This window comes from Mirounga leonina, unplaced genomic scaffold, assembly GCF_011800145.1.
Source record: "Mirounga leonina isolate KUSES-001 unplaced genomic scaffold, KU_Mleo_1.0 Mir_153, whole genome shotgun sequence".
NCBI lineage: Eukaryota > Metazoa > Chordata > Mammalia > Carnivora > Phocidae > Mirounga > Mirounga leonina.
The window spans coordinates 33147980-33167136 of NW_023270387.1; positions in this window are offsets into that span (position 1 = coordinate 33147980).

Consider the following 19157-nt stretch of genomic DNA (forward strand, 5'->3'; position numbering starts at 1 on the left):
ACTGGTTAGAAAACAGCACTGACTCATTGAATTAACTCTGGGATGTTCTTTTGAATGTTTTTGAATATTTGTATCACATTAGTGTATGCAAATGCTGGCACCTTATTTACTTGGTTGTTTTTGTTGCCTGTCACTCTAGCCCATCAAATTGAAGTGTTATCCATTATGTCTTACTTTCTGAATGTTATATGCCCATTTGTGTATTCCCATAACGATGCTCATGCATTTTCCTCTGTATGGAATTCTTTTATCTCCTTTGATAGTTAAGTCTATTCATATTTCAAAGCCCAACATAAAGATGATCTCCATTGTGAAGGCTTCAAAATTCTGCTAGTATAGACTTGATCCCTTCCTTTACTATATGTATATAGACATTACATTTGTTATAATGCTCTTTATACTTTGATTTTATCTACAAAAATAGCTGTGAGTTAGCCTTAGAGGTAAAATTACTTTAAATTTTTAGTAAATGAGAATTAAGCTTCTTTTTTTCTTCGCTTTTTGTTGTTGTTGTATCATTATGTCAAATAAACACTAGATCTGTTTTGTCTTTTTTTGTTTGTCTGTATTTGTTTTCACAAACCTAGATTTCAGACTGCTAGATCTTAGAGTAAGAGAAAAGTGCAAAAAAAAAAAAATTCTGGCTTAAGACATTTGATTCAACCAAACTTCAAAACTTTATTGAGTACAAATCTCAGCTACTTTCACATAAATTTCTTTTAAGTCTCAAAATTTGACCAAAGACACTCATATATGAGTGACAAAGGCAAGATTCAAATAGGTCTCAAATCACAATTGGAGTAAAAATAGTAACTAACAATGTAGTCATAAATGGAGTTTCACATTTGCTATAGTTTTGTATGTAGCTACTGCATCATCTTCATCTGTATTAAAGCTGAAGTTTTAATTTTTTTTAAATTTCCCTCAAAGTTAGAATTTGCTGAGGGGAAAAAACAAACAAATAAGTTTTGACCTTCTCTTGTAATACACTCTCTTTCCCACCTAAATATTTAAATAAACTCTAATAGTTCAAAATATGCCCCCAGAGTATATATCTATACCACTATTTCCCGTATTTTTTGGAAGGGACATCGTTTGGTATATCATACTCTGACAGTACTTAAATAGTTTATGCATGACCTGCTATCACAATCTGTCAGGCTGTAATTTTAAAAAAATGAATTGCATACCATATTTAATTATCATCTGACTGGAAATCATTTAATTATTTTAAAGTGAGGTTGGCTTTAAATAATTCTCCAAAGAGTAATTAGCATCAACATCTAATGACTTTTTAAAGAAATTCAAAATATAATTCAAAAAAAATATTTTGGTAACTATGTAGATATTTTCTTGATAATAAATTGTTAATCTTGGCACTTCATTCTTAGTAATATCTTACCATAAAATAAAGCATAATTATTTACCATCATCTCTGACAATTTAGTTAAAGTTGAGATGAAGAAAGCATGACTGTAAAAGCCAGAATTAGTTTTAAATTACATGATCATTTTCACATTATTATAGAATAAATTCACAATAAAATTTAAGAGTGCTTTTTCTTCATGTGAGTTCATGAGATATGAATTATCCCCGGAGTATCAACGTTTGAGTGCCAGAAACCATGGAAGACAATTCCTATGATGGGGTGATTGTTCCGCCCAGAACTAGCAAGGAAACTACAAAGAATATGTCTGTTTTTGAGCACAGACCTTTAAAAATTTGGCATAGTTTCAAAAACTATTCTTAGGTTATAACTATCTTTCTCTGGGAATGAGATTTAAAATCAGTTTGGTCTAAATTTTTAGCCTCATGAAACAGTTAAGCCATCACAAATCTTTCCATTAAGTTGGAAATTAGTTTATACATTGATGGGGCAAGCTCAGGAATTTTTGTAACTGCAAATTGCACTCTGAACACAGAACAGCTTAAAAGTAGATAAACCTCTTTGGGGAACTCAAAATCCTTCATTAAATTCATGTTTTTGGGCGAGAAGTGACTCAATGATCAGAGAGATAAAACAAGATTTAAAATTTTCATTTTAAAAGTGGAGAGAAATCACAGGACTAGTACAATTTCCCAATAACCTGAAAATACATAACTTTAAATATTTGGATAAAACCCTTTTCAAGAACATTATTTTGGAGCCCATATAAATATTTGGTCATTCAGTGATTGATGTCTATTCGGTGATGAAGAAAGATTTTTTTTCTCAGTAATCATAAATGCATATACATGGAACAAAATGACAGCTAGATATTTATCAACACATCAACCAATTATACGTGAAAGCATTGTCTATATAACACAACCATTGAGATCCAATTATTTCACCCCTAAAACTTTAGATCTCATTTTATTATCTTTGGACATGCTCTTCCATTTGCTTCAGTTTTCATAACAGAGTTTCTTAAAGATACCATCTTTTCTTTGCATGATAAAGTTTCAAAAGGGATTTGGTGAAATGTAATGACTTAGACTAACTTTTTTTTTTTTTAACTGAAGCAGAATGTGGATTTAAAACTGTAACTACTATTGCTAAATGCCACCCAATTTCAGAAGATCTCTGAATATTTGGCAGCTGACATGAAATTCATATTGGTCCTCAGAAATTTAAAATAAAAGAAGAAAATTAGATGCAAAAGTTAAAAAGGGAAGCATTTATACTTTCATATTTGGGTAAGGAAAGAGCAGATGGCTTGTGGAGCACTCTGGAAATGTGAAAAAGTTGTGCTGTTTAATAGTTCAGCAAGAATAGAAAAAGAAAGAGGTAACAATGTGAGAAACTGCCTCCAATAAAGAAGTTCATTAAATCATGAGTATCCCCCAGGTTTTTTAACTCCCAAAATAAAGATTTATTTATCAATTTTTTTTCTTGTCCCAGTTACATATATACATATTTTGTACTTGTTAAAACACTTTATTTTTGGTCCTAAAGTTTTCAGTTTCATTCATAGGTATTTTCTGATTGATGAATGCCTTTGTAATTATGTTTAGAATGCATAAAATATAGAAATTAACTTAGTGATGAATAGTGATTTATGATTAAGGAAAATGGCCCATTTTTATTCAAGATACTGTTTCTGAGTTTTGTCAAGGCAAATACAGCATACTTAATTGTTCAGCAACCATTCTTACTGCATGCTTATACACAGGTACAAATCTATTGAAGTTGGTTTATCTCATTGTTTATTACTTGTTTCCAAGTTGTTCATTCAGCATTTCCATGACCACTTCATAATCCTACATCTTTACCTTACATCTTTAAGTAATAGATCATTAGGCAAAGTCCACATTATTTGTTCAGACATGTGCTCAAAGATTATTTATAGAGTGTATTCCCAGTATCAGTTTTCTGATGTAGACGCCAGCTGATAGCCTTGTCATGTTGCTTAAATATTGGTGTCCCCACAGTGTGAGATAACTAATGTTGACCAAGAAATGAGTGATCACTAAAGACTGTCTTCCATTCATAACACTGAGAATGTTTTAAGCAGTGAGAAACCTCATATGTCCTACAAATGTCACTGTAAGAGTAATAGATTTCCAATGTATAATTGACTGAATTGCTTCTCATTATGAATTATTTGTGCAACTCAAGGGTTTCCTCCTCCAAATAAATTCTATTTTTCCCTTTTTTCTTGTTTTAAGGATTATTCCTATTTAGAGTTTTCTTTTGCACCCCAGAGCTGGAGCTTGATTGGAGGACTTATCCACAGTGATTACAGACCTGTGGTTGCTAGACAATGAGAATTTGTTCTTGTTGGAGGGATAAATTATCAATGACTTTTCATGTTGGTTGCAAAGATAGAGCTTCTCTATTGTGTGACTTCTTTGGTATGAATAAAGGTTAACTCTCTGGCTGCAGTTTTTCCTACATTAATTAGATATATATGGTTTCTCCATAGCAGTTTGGATTTAGGTATTTCTCTTCTCCCAAGTGAATCATGTTCTGTTAAAAATCCAGTTACTTAGGGTCTGGTAAAATAGTTTCTCTTGAGGGTAGGCCTCATTAAGAAGAACAGAATGCTCTGGGTCTATTTTAACATGGTTGTTTCCTCCCTCCTCTGCAGGAAATACATTTTCTCCAGTTTTCAGTGTGAGAACCTGGTAGGGATCCTAGAGGGAAGACTCACAAAAGTGTAGGGATCTCTCCTAGGATAGGGTTGACCTGGAGTTTTTAATTCTCAGACTTGTTCACACTCAACCTCCAGCAATTTTTCAATTACAGCTTAGGTTTTCCTACCCTGGTTTCCATGGAGGTTTCTGTTCTGGTAAATTGTGATTCTTCCTATACATCTGTCTTTCCACTTTTGGGCCAGAAATTTGCCCTGTGACCTCAATTCTCTGATGGATCTAAGAAGAGTTATTGATTTTCAGTTTGTTCAAGAAGTCTGCCTGTGTCTGTTTCTATTTCTTTATTTCCCATGAAAGTTTTACTTGTTTGAGCTCTTTAACCAATCTTTCTTCATTTCACTCTTAATGCCTCATAATTTTTTAATAAGTATCCTATTAATATTTGCTTTATTTGTAATGATTTGAACCTTCTAATTTTCTTGGGTTCCTTTTTCCCTTTTTTTAGCTTACAGCTGAACACTCAATTCATTTTAAACCCCTTTTTTTTTCTTTATTAAGTGGTTAAAACCCACTACCTTGGTCACAATTTCCTTACATTCATTCTTCTTGATGATAATGACTTCATAATTGGTAATGCCATTTTATTTTTAGTTCACCCTAATTGTTACATAAATAGAATTTTTGCTTTAATCATGTTCTGAATGATTAAAATATATTTTTTTACAGTTTAGTTTTATTTTCACTATCTGATTATTGTTTATTTTTATCTTGGTTCTATGGTGGTAGGTAGGAATCTTTGACTTATTTGATAAATAAATTTTGTAACTAGCTGAAATTTTTCTGTGGCCAATGAAAAACTCATATTTGAAGGATGTTCTATGAGTGTACTGAAATATAATAACAAGACTTTGCTTTAAGTATTTTCTGCAACAGAGGTGATAAAACTATACATGATTTGTGGTGTCTGAGAGCACAAAACAAAAATGCCAGAGGCTTAATACATAAAAAGATTTATTATTTTCTCTTGATTATTCCACTCTGGGTGGTTGACCCTGTAGAGGTTCTGATTACCACTCATAACTCAGGCATGCATGTGCTCCCATCCCATAATTGAACCTCTGTGATTACGGTTGCAAAGGAACAGAAAGCAAGATGGTCATACATGGACTCTTACAAAACTGGCTTAGAAGTGAGACATCATTTCCCTCTTATTTTCTTAGGTAAAACTAGTCATATAGACTTGTCTGATAATAGGGACCTGGGATACAAGGGAGACACATGATTATATGCAATGGAGCTATAAAAAGTCCAACTATTTTTCTAAAATGGAGTGATCTCCACTATATTTGGGGAGTATGATCTAGCCTGCTCTTTCATGTAAAAATTGAAAATGAAACTGAAAAGAATGCAAGTGGTTACTTATTGGGGGCACGGAAAAGAAAAGACAGATTTGTAGTAGAGATTCTCTGAACATATATTTTAATATAATCGTGATTATTGACACTCATAAATTGTTTATATATGCATAACAAAATAAATAAAGTATAAAAAAGAAAAATTGGGAGACTTCTAAGTAGATGGCAGAGTATGAGGACCCTCTCCCACAGACACACCTAGGTAACAGCCACATCAGTGCATCTAACCCAGAAAATGACCCAAAGACTGGCAGAAGATCTTCCATGGTTAATTGTAGAGAGGAAGACAAATCACAAAGAGTAGGAAGGGCAGAGATGCAGTCAGGAACCAAACTCTTGGCAAGACTAACCACAAATGGGAGGGACACCACAAGCACAGAGAAGGGAGAGAAGCCGACCCCACACTAGATGCCTCAGACACAGGGGACCTGCACTGGGAAGATGAATCTCCATAACATTTAGCTTTGAAAACCAGTGCGGCTTAACTTCATGAGTTTTTATAACCAGAAGGGCTCAATTCTGGATACTTTAAAAATCAGAAAGCTTGGCTGTGGGAGAGATGGAAGGTGATGGGAAAATGAGTCTCTGCCTTTAAAGAGACAGCATAACAAACAGTCCAAGAAGATAGTGCATACAAGCAGTAGTCTGAAAAGCACCTGGAGTGTATATGAAGATTTGTTTACTAATTCCAGAATGTGTGCTCAAGAGGCAAGGATCTTTAGGAAACTTCTCCAAGAACAAAAGAGCTGGTGGGTGACATTTGTCCCTAATACCCCACAACCTAGATGACTGGACAGCTACAGGAAACAGCACAAACACTTTCCACCTAACTTGCTAATGGGAAATAGCCTACCCCCACATTCTTCTGTGGCTCTGCCATACCCAACCATCTCACTCAACAGAAGCCCCTCCATAAGTCCTCCTGCCATGTCTGTCTAATCCTGCAAGAAGTCCCAGCAGGGACCTGAACCATTCCAAAGTGGCTCCTGCCCTGGGGAGGGGGGAAGAAAACCATACACACCAGTATACTCTCAGTCCCAGGAGCCAAACTATATAACTGGCAGTGCAGAGAGAGTGTTCTGCCATTCAGTGCATTTGCAGCTCTGCAGTGGAGTGGACTGCCCACTCCAGTCACCTACAAAAGCCTCTCACAGGACAAGGCAGGGAAAGCATCCTACAGGTCTGTGCTACTGCAGCCCCAGCAGAAGGACTGGAGGCAGACATCTTGTTTGTCTATAGGCCCCACCCATAAACAAAGCTCCTCAGAGAACAACATAGGGAAAGCACCCTGCAATTTAGTGAGACCACCACCCTGGCAAATGGGCTGAAGGCAGGCATCTTGTCCTACTGCTGACACTGCATAACTGCAAGCCCATAACTGCTCCACACACATCTCTTAGAAAGCAATGGGAAAAACTCTAGCCCACAACAGGCAAAGTGGTCCATTGCAGCCAACTGAACTGAAGGCAAAGAAGGCACAACTACAACAGTAAGGTGCATACAACCCACATAGAAGATATCACTGAAGCACGTGGTTCTGGCAAACAGGGGACATTGAGCTACAGGGCACCATAGGACCTCTTATTCATAGTGTCACTACTTTCAATATCAGGAAATGTCATCAACTTTCCTAATACACAGAAACAAGCACAGGGAGTTAGACAAAATGAGGAGACAGGAATATATCCCAAATGAAAGAAGAGGAGAAAGCCACACACACAAAAAGGGCTAAATGAAACGGAAATAAGCAATATGCCAGATAATAAATTCAAAGTATTGTTATAAAGACACTTACTACACTTGAGAAAACAGTAGAAGATCTCAGTGAAATCTTCAACAAAGAGATAGAAAATATAAAAAAGAACCAATCAGAGATAAAGAACTCAATAACTGAAATGTAAAAAATACTCTAGACGTAATCAATAGTAGGTTAGAAAAGACAGAAGAATAGATCAGGGAGCTGACAGAGCATCACAAAGCAGCCAAGATAAATAGCAGAAAGAGAAAAAGAACAATAAAAAATGAGAATAAGTTCAGGGAGCTAATTGACATCATCAAGTATAACATTTGCATTATAGGGATGTCAGAATGAAAAGAGAGAGGAAAGGGGGCAGAAAGTTTATTTGAAGAAATGATACCTGAAAATGTCCTGAAACTGGGGGGAAAGAAGCAGACATCCACATGCTGAAGACACAGAGATACCGCAACAAAATTAATCTAAGGAGGTTTGTACCAACACAAATAATAATTAAATGGTAAATATAGTGATAAAGAGAGAATTTTTAAAGAAGCAAGATAAAAGAAAATAGTTACATACAAGGGAAACCAGATAAGGCTGATTTTTCAGCAAAAACTTTGCAGACCAAAAGGGAGTGGTATGATATATTCAAAGTGCTGAAAGAATAAAACCCGCAGCCAAGAATACTCTACCCAGCAAGACAATCATTCAGAATGGAAATAGAAATTGTTTTCCAGACCAACAAACCAAACAAAAACAAAAGAAGAAAAAACAGTTAAAGGAGTTTATCACTAGTAAAATAGCCTGAAAGAAACATTAAAGGGAATTCTTTGAGTGAAAAGGCCACAATCCAGAGTGAGAAAATTAGAAAAGGAAAAAAAAAATGTTTATAAGTATATGCAAACACAAAAAAATAATAGATTAATCACTTACAAAACCAGTATGGAAGTTAAAACATAAAAGATGTAAAATCAATTATATCTATAAAAGTCAATCAAGTGATTCACAAAATAAAAGGACAGGAAGGATATCATATACATAAAAGATGGGGGGAAGGAAGTAAAAATGTGGTGCTTTTAGAATGGTTTCAAACTTAAGTGACCATCAATTTAATATAGACTACTATATGCATAAGCTGTTATATATGAGCCAAATAGTAACCACAAATCAAAAACCTGTAATAGATAGACAAAAAAATAAAGAAAAAGAAATGCAAACATATTAAAGAAAGCCATCACACACAAGGAAAGAAAGTAAGACAAAAAAGAAAGAAAGAATTACAAAAACAACCATAAAACAAGTAACAAAATGGCAATAAATATATACCTATCAGTAATTACTTTGAATGTAAATGGACTAAATGCTTCAATCAAAAGAAGGGTGACTGAATGGATAAAAAAGCAAGACCCATCTGCATGCTGCCTACAGGAGACTTCCTTCACACCTAAAGGCACATGCAGATGTGAAGGGGTAGAAAACCATTTATCATGAAAATGGAAGTGAAAAGAAAACTGGGATAGCAATATTTATAACTGACAAAATAGACTTTGAAACAGACTGTAACAAAAGATGAAGGACACTACATAACAATAAAGGTAATAATCCAACAAGAAGATAAAACAATTATAAATATTTTTGCATCCAAAAGGGGAGCACCTGAATACATAAAGCAACTATTAATAGATATAAAGGAAGAAATAGACAGTAATACAATAATAGTAGGGGACTTTAACACCCTACTTAAATCAACAGATAGATTATTCAAAGTGAAAATCAACAAGGAAACAGTGGCTTTAAATGACACATTGGACCAGATGCACCTAAAAAATACATTCAGAACATTCCACCCCTAAACAGCAGAACACACATTTTTCTCAAGGGCACACGGAACATTCTCCAGAATCGTTCACACGTTAGGCCACAAAACAAGTCTCAACAAATTCAGAAAGATTGAAATCATATCATGCATCTTTTCTGACTCCAGTAGTATGAAACTACAATTCAATCATAAGAAAAATTTTGGAAAGAACACAGTTTAATGGATGTTAACTAAAATGCTACTAAACAATGAATGGGTCAACCAAGAAATCAAAAAGAAAATTTAAAAAAAATACATGGAGACAAATGAAAATAAAAACACAAAAGTCCAAAATCTTTGGGGTGCAGCAAAAGCTATTTATTCTAAGACAGAAGATTATGACTATACAGACCTACCTGAAGAAACAAGAAAAATCTCAAACAACCTACACTTACACATAGAAACAAAGAACAATAAAGCTTAAAGCTATTAGAAGGAAAGAAATAATAAAGATTAGAGCAAAAATAAATAAAATGAAAACTAAAACAAAGAAACAAACAAACAAACAAAAAACAAAATTAGAGCAAATCAATGAAACCAGGAGCTAGTTCTTTGAAAATATCAACAAAATTGATAATCCTTTAGCTGGACTCATCAAAACAAGCAAACAAACAAACAAACAAAAGAGAGGACTCAGATAAATAAAATTAGAAATGGAGGTGAAATAACAAACACCACAGAAATACAAAGCATTATAAGAAAATATTATGAAAATTATATGCCAAAAATTGGACAACCTAGAAGAAATTCGGAAGCTTTCTTTCCTCTTCTAATTTTTGGGATAGTTTGAGAAGAAAAGTATTAACTCTTCTTTATATGTTTGGTAGGATTCACCTGTGAAGCCATGTGGTTCTGGACTTTTGTTTATTAGGAGGTTTCAATTTCATTGCTAGTAATAAGTATGTTCAAATATTCTATTTCTTCCTGATTCAGTTTTAGAAGGTTATATGTCACCAGGAATTTATCCATTTCTTCTAGGTTGTCCAATGCATTTAAGAAGAAGATGAGGAGGAAGAAGAAGAAGAAACAAGGAAAGGAAGAAAGAAAACTACAGGCAAATATCTCTGATGAGCATAGATACAAAAATCCTCAACCAAATATTAGCAAACCGAATCCAAAATACATTAAAAAAATATTCACCAGAAGGAAATTGGAATTTATTCCAGGAATGTAATGGTGGTTCAATATTCCCAAACTAATCAGTGTGATGCATCGCATTAAAAAGAAAAAAAAGATGGGGGCACCTGGGTGGCTCAGTCCGTTAAGCATCTGCTTTCTGTTCAGGTCATGATCCCAGGGTACTGGGATTGAGCCCCATGTCAGGCTCCCTGCTCAGCAGGGTTCTGCTTTTCCCTCTCCCATTGCCCCTCCCCCCACTCATGCTTTCTCTCTCTTTCTCTCTCTCTCTCTCTCGCTCTCTTTCTGTCTCTCAAATAAATAAATAAAATCTTTTAAAAATAAGTAAATAAAATTAAAAAGAGAAAGGATGAAAACCAAATGATCATTTCAATAGAGGCAGAAAAAGCATTTGACAAAGTACAACATCCATTCATGATAAAAACTCCACAAAGTAGGCTGAGAGGGAACATTCCTCAACATAATAAAGCCCAACTGAAAACCGACAGTTAACATCATAATGGTAGAAAACTGAGAACTTTTCCTCTAAAATAAGAAGCAAGACAAGGATACCCACTCTCACCACTTTTATTCAACATAATACTGGAAGACTTAGCCATAGCAGTCTGAAAACAACTAGAAAAGCATCCAAATTGCTAAGAAAAAAGTCAGATTTTCACTATTTGCAGGTGACATGATACCATATACAGAAAGCCCTAAAACACCACCCAAAAATTACTAGAACTGATAAATGAATTCAGTAAAGTCACAGGATACAATGTTAATATACAGAAATCTGTTGCATTTCTATACACTAATAATGAAATAGTAGAAAAGAAATTAATAAAACAATCCCATTTACAACTGCACCAAAAATAATAAAATACCTAAGATTAAACTTAACCAAGGAAGTGAAAGATCCTCTACTCCAAAAACTATAAAACACTGATGAAAGAAATTGAAGATGATACAAATGGAAAGACAGTACATGCCCAGGTATTGTAAGAACCAATATTGCTAAAATGACCATACTACCCAAAGCAAAGTATAGATTTAAAGCAATCCTTATCAAAATACCAATTGCCTTTTTCGCAGAACTAGAACAAATAACACTAAAATTTGTATGGAACCACAAAACCCAAATAGTCAAACCAATCTTGAAAAAGAGCAAAACTAGAGGTATCACAATCCAGATTTCAAGATATACTACAAAGCTATATTAAACAAAACATTATGGTACTTGTACAAAAGAATAGACACATAGGTAAATAGAACAAAATAGAGGATCCAGAAATACACCCACACATTTTTGGTCCATTAATCTATGAGAAAGGAAGCAAAAATATAAAATGAGAAAAAGACAATCTCTTCAACAAATGGTGTTGGGAAAACTGAACAGTTATATGCAAAAGAACAAAACTGGACTACTTTCTTACACCATACACAAAAATAAACTCAAAATGGTTTAAAGACCTACATGTGAGACTTGAAACTATAAAATCCCTAGAAGAAAATATAGTAATTTCTTTGACATCAGCCATAGTAATATTTTTCCAGATATGTCTTCTTTGGCAAGGGAAACAAAAGTAAAATTGGGGCGCCTGGGTGGCTCAGTTGGTTAAGCGACTGCCTTCGGCTCAGGTCATGATCCTGGAGTCCCTGGATCGAGTCCCACGTCGGGCTCCCTGCTCAGCAGGGAGTCTGCCTCTCTCTCTGACCCTCCCCCCTCTCATGCTCTCTGTCTCATTCTCTCTCTCAAATAAAATATAAATAAAATCTTAAAAAAAAAAGTAAAATTAAACTATTGTGACTATACAAAAATAAAAAGCTTTTGCACCTCAGTGGAAAGTAGCAACAAAACAAGAAGGCAACCTACTAAAATGGAGAAGATATTTGTAAATTATATAGCTGATGAAGGGCTAATATGCAAAATATAAAGAACTTATACAACTCAACAACAAAAAATCCATTTAAAAATGGACAGAAGACTTGACTAGACATTTTCCAAAGAAGACATACAGATGGCCAACAGACAAGTGAAAAGATGTTCAACATCACAAATTATAAGGGAAATGCAAATAATGATCACAATATGAGATAACACCTCACATCTGTCAGAATGGCTAAAATAAATAACACAAGAAACAGTAAGTGTTGGTGAGGATGTAGAGAAAAAGGAACCCTTGTGCACTTGTTATTGAGAATGCAAATTGGTGCAGCCACTGTGAAAAATAGTATACAGTTTCCTCAAAAAATTAAAAATAGAATTACCATATGATCCAGTAATTCCACTACTGGTTATTTCCCCAAAGAAAATTAAAATACTAATTTGAAAAGATATATGTGCACCTATGTTTATTGCAGCATTTTTTACAATAGTCAAGCTATAGAAACAACTCAAGTGTCCATTGATAATAAATAGATAAGAAGTAGTAATATATATATACAATGGAATATTACTCAGCCTTCAGAAAGAACAAAATTTTGCTTTTGCAACAATATGGATGAACCTAGAAAGTATAATGCGAAGTGAAATAAGTCAGACAGAAAAGGAGAAATACCATAGAATTTCACTCACATATGGAATTTAAGAAACCTAATAAAGAAAAGAAAAAGACTCTTAAATATAGAGAACAAACTGGTGGTTGCCAGAGAGGAGGTGGGTGGAGAATGGATGAAATAGGTGAAGGGGAATATAAATACACTTATCTTAAGGAGCACTGAGAAATGTATAGAATTGTTGAATCATTATATTGTATACCTGAAACCAATAGGACACTGTATAATAATTAGACATGAATAAAAAAATAGAAAAAAACAATGACCTGGCTTATGAAAATATAATATAAAATGAAGAATTATTCAAGTGGTTTTCAGCAGGACATTATTTTTAAATAATTAATTATTAAATTATAGTCAAATTAATTTTAAGTGTGTATCAATGATTGAACTGATCCAAAAGCAATACAGAGATGCTGTTTAAATCCAGTTGCTTTCCTGCAGAAGTTTTTCAATTATCCTAATTACTAAAGTCATTGGGTTATTAGAGTAATAGTTATATTATTAAAATACCATTGGATATTTTACAAGCACAATTCGTTCTCATAACACTACCTTTTAACAAGATGGCGTTGAATGAAGAATGCCTCAATAGTGATTCCCATTTTTTCTTTACTTTGTAATAGAATCTGTATATCTATATTAAAGTCCTAGGAATTATTTCAGTTTGTATAATATTTGTTAGAGCACTAAGGAAATGAATCTGTAAACTAGAAAACATTAAAAAATGGTATAATTGTTTCTTCTATTCTTTTACTTGGGGCAGCTTTAGACAGAGCACGGGATAGTTTGAGCATTAGACTATATGGATAAAGGACAGTCTTTGTATAATCTTTGATAAAATCTGACTCTGCCCTAGTTCACCAGGCATAAGAACAAATGGATTTTTTGTTATCATCCTAATTTTGAGTCATCACAATGCTCACTAAATCCCAAATTTTTCATAAGGTAATTTTCTGTAGCACCATACTAAAATCTATGCATCTGCATTTTATTAGTATCTCTAAAACTTGATTCATAATTGATATTGGCCTACAGAATAGATCTTTATACATAAATAGAAAATTGTCACAACCAAAGCATTCCATAGTAGGCTATCTCAGCGACACTGAGGAAGCACTAATGTTCCAAATAATTTTTTAAAAGATTTATCTATTTATTTGAGGGGGGAGGGGCGGAGGGAGAGAGAGATCTCAAACAGACATCCCCTTGAGCCAAGAGCCCAAGGTGGGGCTCGATCTCAGAACCCTGAGAGATCTGACCTGAGCCAAAACCAAGAGCCAGGCACTCAAACAACTGAGTCACCCAGACGGCCCTCAATTTTTATACTCCATTCAATGTTTCCAGATTAAGACTAAATTATTTTAACTGCCTCATTTACTACAAACTATTTGTTAGGGAGGCAGAACATCTTCGTTACTTTTAGTCTCTCCCTTTCAATTGCTTCATGTTTATTTTGTTAACAAATGAATGAAACTTTCATAGGAGACTTAAACCAGAACTTTGATTTTGTAAAAGTTAACTGGTTCTTTTCAGTTTGCTCTTATATAAACATCTGTTTAGATGTAGTGTCATCTCCAAAAAGTTTGAACTGCTTTTTGAATTAAACAAACAAAACTATCATAGAATGTTGAAATCTGACAACCTCATGCAATTTTGTATATATAGCACTGCTAACTACTTTGTCCTCACTGATTTATCTTCTGATACCATTAAGCACAATTAAGGGCCCTTCATTCCATAATTCCTAGTGTATTTGTCTGTAAATATTTATCTTCTCCTGTTCTGTGTAATAATGACAGATACTCTGTGTAACATTTTATGTTTTCTCTTCACTTATTTATAACACAACACAATGCTACTGACCATTTGTCAAATAAACTTTCTCCAATACCAATGAACAGATAATGAATTTATATAAATTAACCTGAAACCTCTGGTAGCATAAAGATATGTTTTGATGAGAATAGGGAAGCGATCTGGAAAAGACACCACCAATACTTTGAGCTAACTGTAGTAGGCTCTCTTATGTGGCTACACCAATAGCATCTTTTTATTTCTTCCCCTGGTGGACTAAAAAGCTATTAGATCGGGGCACTATTTGTGATATGCATGGTCACCAAGAAAATTGGGGCACTATGAGATTGGGGCACTATTTGTGATATTATGCATAGTCACCAAGGAAATAGCATTTTCAGTGGCCATAAGGAAGAAATTTCAAAAATTTGCAACATATCACGATTCCTAGCCCGAGAGTATCCAGGGTTCTTTGTCCTTTGGTAAATTTTTAGAAATATTGTACTGTGTTCTCGCTGGAGATGAGAAACAAAGCATAATCCAGTTCTTTCTGAATTAAATATTCTTTGCTTTCAGTGAAGCATGTTGTAAATGTTGTGGAGACTTCATTGTAGATTTGGTCATAGAAATAGCAACACAGAGCAATAGTTTGGCTGCTAAGAAGATGGAAACATGGCTGTGCCCTGTGTGAGACAGAAAGAGCATTGTCCCTGAAGCAGCCACAGCTGTTAACAGCTGTTTTAGGAATCAAATTGAACAGACACCTAGAAGTGAAGCCACTGTGTCTGTTGTTCAGATAGTTTCTCCCACGTCAAAGACCTAAATTTATGAAGCATGTTAGACAGGGGGTAATTATTTCGCTTTATATGACTAATCTTTATTTTAACAAAAAGTTTTGCTTCAGCAGAAACTCTCCCTAATGAATTAACACGCAAACACACACACACACACACACACACACTCCTTGAGGAACACACCTGCAATTGGTTTTTTTTTCAGCTTTATTAAGGTGTAAGTGACAAATAAAAATTATATATTTGAGTGTACAGCTTGATGTTTTGGTATACATACACATTGTGAAACAATCACCACAATCAAGCCAATAACATAACCATAACATAACACACCCATCACCTCAAATAATTACTTTTTAATTTTCTTTTCTTTCTCTGTGTGTATGGGTGTGTAGGGGTGTTTGTGTGTGGTAAGAAAGCTTAAGATTTATCCTCTTAGCAAGTCTCAAGTATACAATTCAGTATTATTAACAATAGCCACATTGCTATGCATTAGATCTTCCGAACTTATTTACCTTGCACAACTGAAATTTCATACCTTTTTGCCTACATACATTTCCTCATCTCCTCCTCATCAAAGAGATGACATTTAATAATCATCATCAAGGCCAAATTACAGCAAAGAAGAAAATCAACTTCTCATTTTTCACTAACAGCATTATTTCAGAAAGTTAGTTTAAAAAATTCTCTCACCTGTAAGTTAGTCACTGCCACACACATTTCTTTAGAGTGAACGGTTTACTTGCCCTACTGAGCGTTTATAAATTAAATTTAAAATAAAATTATAGTAATTTTCATGATTTGAATTTAGATCAACTCAAATTTAGTTTCTATTACTACTTAGATTTTCTCTCTTTACTAAAGCTTATATTCATTAAATCCATCTCATTCACCTTAAATTAGTAGGAACAAATTAGTTGTTTTCCAAGTTACATTGTCTTGCCAAAATTGTGGTAAGGCTTTATCACATTCTGATAAAAGCTATGGCAAGACTTGGGCAAGACCTTCAGTATTAGAACAATATAAGAGTGATTTAACACTTTCATATTTTTAGCAGGCAAATGGACCAAAATATGTTAGATTGTTGGTATGATTTACCAGTCTATGTGAGAGTGTTGAAAAGGAAAGCTAAAAATGAAGGGGGGGGGATCAGAGGGGGAGCGAACCATGAGAGACTATTGACTCTGAGAAACAAACTGAGGGTTCTAGAGGGGAGGGAGTGGGGGGATGGGTTAGCCTGGTGATGGGTATTAAAGAGGGCACGTTCTGCATGGAGCACTGGGTGTTATACACAAACAACGAATCATGAAACACTACATCAAAAACTAATGATGTAATGTATGGTGATTAACATAACATAATAAAATAAAAAAAAAATTTAAAAAAAAAAGGAAAGCTAAGACCTAGTAAAGAATTTCATGCTTAAAGCAACAAACTGTCAAATCAGAAAATGACACAACAAGAAATAAAAATCCAAATCAGGAAGGGTATTATGTCCCTTGGGAACAATCATAAGAGTGTAGCCTCCACACTCTGAGTGGAATGGGATGGTACTAACCTACTCCTGTCAAAAAATGGAAAAACACAATGACCATCTCAATACATTTTGTTTCCTTTCTAAATATAACAGGAGTATTAAAACGTTCAGACTCATTGCATTTAACTTTTCTTTAAATGCATTTTTAGAAAATAACTAGCTACAGCACAATTACAGTGGCTTAGGTTTTATTTCATTAAAATTTTAACCAGATTAAATGATAATCACATTCTTTGGGGGTGTATTTCTAGTTTCTATAGAAGGGAATTAACAAGCTGTTGTTTATATCCTTAGCGGAAAAAATATCAACTCAGAAACTGCTTCTCTTCAAGCAGGTGTTTCAGTGTATAAAAAGTAGAATGACATCTAACAGCCATATCCCAATATAACATTTTGTTATTGTTAGGTAGTTCTCTGAGGATAATAATGCCAGGATCAGACAGCTGCTAAGCTTTATTTTTTTTTTTTTAAGCTAATCCAATTCTGATTTACATCATTGTAACGCAAATTGTTGCCTGTGACATATACAGATAAATACAAGTGCATTAAGATGATTTTCTCAGGAGTACTGTCTTAGTGCTGTCTACTGAAGTCCTATGAGCCTGTGCATAAAAATAACATAGGTTTCACTGATCTCTATCTCTGTATCTCATCAACTTCTTAACTCTCTGCACTGATTTAATAAATGATATTATAGCTTATATAATATTCAATTAAATATTTTTGTTTCTATGTTAATGTCAGTCTTCTCCAATAAAGAACACGTATGCCATGGATTTATTATTCATACATTATTTCCTGACTCTTTAGTGTGTCTGATGCACAGCAGAATTTAAAAGAAAAGCATTATCTGAATAAGACACACATGCATAAGGGAAATTCTTTGCTTGGGTAATTATAAAAATGTCAAAAAGATTTGTTGAGAATGACTATATTCTATTTACTGAAATAAAAACTATATTCATTTCATTATGCATATTTATAGATAATATACCACAAAGAATAGAAAGTTCAGTTCTAACATCAGTGGCCAGGTAGCTCTCACTAAAGAACTGGTGAGCTATTGCCTTCTCTGATGCTTCTTTATGGATCTCTTTTTGCATGTCCTCTTATTCCTGTGTCCCACAGTTATGGAGTCTCCATTTATTACAGTGTCCTTATTATTAAACACAGAGAACACTTACACTTTGCTGATATGTTCAATAAATTTTAAAGGCTTCAAATACTGTGAACTTTTTATTGTTTGTTGCTGAAGAATTTTCAATTCCTGTAAAATATTCTTGAGCTCTTTTCTGGGATGCAGATAAGTCATTTAGAAACATTTTAATCCTTTCAGACCTTGCTTTTAAAATTTGTTAGTCAGGATTAAACATGTTCCTAGTCAGATGTTCTTAAATGTTGCTGTTAACTATTACTGAGATTAAACTCTATCTAATGATCTGTAAATCATAAGGTTTTCCTATCCTTCTGGTGGGAACCAGCACTATTTCCAGTCCTGTATGAAAGATAGGAACTGTTTCTTTTAATCCCCTTAGCTGATTCTTTTCCCAGCCTTGAGTAGTTTTCATCCATGCATGTGATCATCAGTGTTCTGCTGAATAGTCAAGAGAGATGTTCTATGTAGCTCTCTCCCTTCCAACTCTGACCTACAAAGTCTAGCTTCCCTGGCCTTCTCATCTTTCAGCAATATTACTCAACTCATAGAGTCCTTTGGGTTCTGCTTGGGCTCCTCTTCCCAATCACCTGAAAATTGTCTTAGTGTAGTAAACTGAGACTGTCATTAAACTAGAATGCACCTAGTTTGTTTCCATCTCTAAGGAATCACCCTCCTTCAATACTTGATGCCCAATGTCTTCAAAATTGTTGTCATATGTTTTGTTGTTGCAGTTGCTTGTATTTTTTTAATAGACCTTTTTTTAGAGCAGTTTTACACAGCAAAACTAAGCAGAAAATACAAACAGTTCTCACACACCCTGCTATTGGTGGGGGATTCTGTGTTATGTGAATGGAGGCCTTGGTTCTTAGATTCCCCATGAAAGATTTACAAGAGGATCCATACTCGAATAAAGACAACCAGAAGGAAAGTAGCAAGCACAAAGCAGATTGTTAAGGACAGGACACCTAAGACAAGAGAGCAGACAGGCGCAGAGATGACAACTGCGTCAGGGTTAAGTGTCTTTACTTTTAATGTTTGCATAAGTTACGGATCATAGCTAGGGCCATCCGTGACTAAGGTTGTTTCCAAACATCTAAGGGACTACTCTTA